Below are 3,557 nucleotides of genomic sequence, written 5' to 3'. Positions count from 1 at the left end.
CCCCCGTCCCCCGCCCACCACCCCCAGACCCACAGAGAGCTCTTCACTTGTCAAAAGACTTTTACATCAGTTCACTCATTTGAATCCTGAGGTTCTGAAGCCCTGTTTATTCAGGAGTCTTTGTGTAGAAATAACCTAGCGGGTTGTCTTTGGCGATTTGCAAATAAGCTCCTTAGCTTGCATTTTGTAGTGTGTCTAGAGCAAGAGTCCTTGCTTGTTCTCTCTCCATGATAATCAAGTAGCTCAGCAAGCAAGGAAACCAAACTTCAGCTCTCAGTGAGAAACTCAGGTTATAGTTCTCAAGCCTCCAGCATTTACTGGCATGCCTGGTGGAGAAAGAGCCACCCAATACAGACTGTAGATTGCAAATACATTATAAACTAGAATCACCTGACTCGCTAAGCTTTTTTCATAAAAATATCAATTAGAGCTATGTCACTCTAAAGGTTAAATTCAAAACATGGATGTATTATATATACAATGTGGCCATATTATAGATATATGTATTATAAATATATATTTTAAACTTTTTCTTGAAATAATTTCAAAGTTATGGAAAAGTTGCTAAAATAATGCAAAGAACTCTCATATACTCTTTACCTAGATGAATCAGATTTTAACATTGATCCACATGTATTTTATCATTTATTCTCTCTGTCACTCTCTGCCTTTCTCTTTATATATATTTATTTTTCCTAAACTATTTGAGAGTAAGTTATATACAATTATTCCCCTTTACCTTTGAATACACCAGTGATTGCCTGAGAACAAAGATATCTTCTTACATAACCACAGTATAGTTATCAAATGCAAGAAATTTAACATCGATATGATACTGCTATCTAATCTACAGTTCATAAAATATGGCTATAATGTATTCCCAAAGTCTTAGTACAGTTTTAAGCTATTTAATGTTTTTAAGAAAACAAAGAAAAATGTGTTACTCACTGTAGAGATAATTCATAAGCACCTTCCCACAAATTTATACTAAGAACAAATTATTTGCTCCATAAATTATTTATTGATCTAGCTATTTTTAGTTTGCTATTGCCTCGTACTGGAAGCCTCAGAAGACCTATTTGTAAATCCAGGCAGATATTCGGGTAATCCTGCTGGTATCAAGTTGATTTGAAAGATCTGATATTTCATTATAAATGCAATTAATCAGTAGGGAAGTTAAAGAGGTAAAATACAGCCTTAAAATTTTAGCAAGATTTGGGCTTCTGGGACATATGAGAATTAAAATGTGGATGAGAAATGTTCTTTATGAAAGTTACCCCAGTCTCCATAAGACCGAAAAATGTACAATCAATAGTCACACCAGGAGCCAGCAGCAAGAGTCACTAAACCAAGAACAGAACCATCCTGGCTATTTCTTTAAAAGAGAAGAGGAGAGTGCATGTATGTATGTATGTGTGTGTGTGTTGTGGGGGGCATTTTTATAATAATGTAACATAGAAGTCGAATCAATACTATCTACTTGCATTCAGCCACACTCAGTCTTTCCCTTAGCCACCATTTAATTGGAAAAGATGTCCTATGAGATCATTCCCCGTCCCCCACCAAGAGCGAACTTCTTGAGGCTATTTTCTCTTCTCTCCTCCCCTTTGAGACTTTGCCACAAAAATTAGTCTCTCTCTCTCTCTCTCTCTCTCTTTCTCTCTACCACATGAGGAGAAAGTGAGATGAGGCCTTCAGTCCTGAGAGTCTGGGTTGAGAGGAGGAAATTAAAATTAAATGTATATAATCTCAACAAGTAGAGATAAGGCAAGGAAAGAAACAATAATTCAAAAGACATGAATTAACTTGGCTAATAATAACTATTTGCTAAGTGTCTTATGGTTGAAAATAAACTCTCACATATAAGTTTGCTTTTACTTATTTGCAACGCCTTGGGTCCCGAGTAGTGTCCAGATAAGAGATATTACAGAGAATTCCTATCAGGCATTCCCTCCCCCAATTAACTAACTTTAAGAAGAAAGAGAGAAGCCACAAAGGGAATTTTAGTTTTCCAGCTCTAGGTAAGAACTGCCAGGTTGGGGTCAATTGGTTTCACCTCCCTCTGACCATCTTTTTTGCAAGGGCGGTAATTGGGTAGATTGGGTTTCAAAAAATCATTCTCCCAGAGCCAGCCCAGGTGGCTATTTCTGTTTACTGACAGCTAACACTAATGCTAATGAAGAAAAGAGAGATAAGGGGCTCAATAGCAACCAAAATAACACAGCAACTCAATTTACAAAGGAAAAATACATTAGCAGCATGATTCTTTCTGCTGTGGGCAATTAGGGCAGTGTGGGCTCAGGGATCCTGAGAAGGGCAAGCAGAGGACCAGGCGGCATGCCTATCAATGCAGCTGGAAGATGGTCCTACTTATATTGCAGATCAGAATGGTCCCCAAGTGCACAGCTTTAGTATGTCTGTAGCCCTGTTTTTTTTCCCCCACAGCACAGGTGCTTTACGCATTATTGTACTGTTTAAGCCTTACGGCAACATAATGAGGTAGCTTTGGAAATCATTTCATATATGAGGAAACCAAAGTTCTAAGAGGTTAACTCTCTCAAGATCATAAAATTGAGTGGCAATAAGAAGTGGCAGAGGTGCGATTATCTCACAGATTCTGATTCAGAAGCCCCTGGTTCTCTCCCACTAATATCAGGAAGCAAACACTGAAATGATGTGAAAGCAGACGACAGCACCCAATCGTTCGTTTCTCTCTAAGTTCAGATGGAAGTGGATTTTCCTTTCTCAAAAAGTTTCAATGGTTTTCCTCTGCCTATAAAATTCAAGTTTATATACTCAGTTCAGGGCTCTCACTCTAAAGAGAAATTTTCCACTCAAATGGCTAACCTTTTAATCAGCTCTTTGTTCTACTTCTGTGGACATGCTTGCCACATAGGCCGAAAGGCAGGGTGACCTCAAGATCAACTGAAGACTCACCCTCCCCTTTGCTTGTTCTGTCAGGATAACAGATGTATTAAATCTCATGCTCTATAACTGCCTGTGGCCCATAGCAACTCCCGTGCTCTATAACTGCCTAAGGACAAATTAACCAATCAGCTCAAGCCAACTGTAACTGCGCGGATAAGCTCTATAAAAGCAAGGTTACCCCTGAGCTCAGGGCCAGATCTTCAGAGTGCTAGCTCTTCTGGGACTGCCAATGTAATAAACCCAAGTTCTCCGACTCTCCGAGTGGTGCATGGTTTCTCACCCGTCTGATTTTTCTGCAACAATACCTTTTAGTCTTACCTTCCACTATGTTCCACTTCAGCCTCACCTGTTTGTAACTCATTTTGCAGATCTTAATACTCCACCAGGGTTTCTGTTATTCTCAAACCTAAAGTGTCCATGCCTATCCTTTTCTTCTTCAATATAGGTCACCACTTCTGCCTTTAGGCATATCCTTCGAGTCTTATTCTATTGTCAAGTCATCTGTGAAGCTGTTCCTGACCTTCCCAGCCTTCAGGAGCCTTTCCCTTTGCTAAAATGCTGTGACATTTAGTATGCACCTCTCATTTGACATTTACCAGATGCAACCTTGGCTTTTATATGAGGATCCC

This window comes from Pteropus vampyrus, unplaced genomic scaffold, assembly GCF_000151845.1.
Source record: "Pteropus vampyrus isolate Shadow unplaced genomic scaffold, Pvam_2.0 Scaffold221, whole genome shotgun sequence".
Classification (NCBI taxonomy): domain Eukaryota; kingdom Metazoa; phylum Chordata; class Mammalia; order Chiroptera; family Pteropodidae; genus Pteropus; species Pteropus vampyrus.
This window is presented reverse-complemented; position numbering follows the sequence as displayed.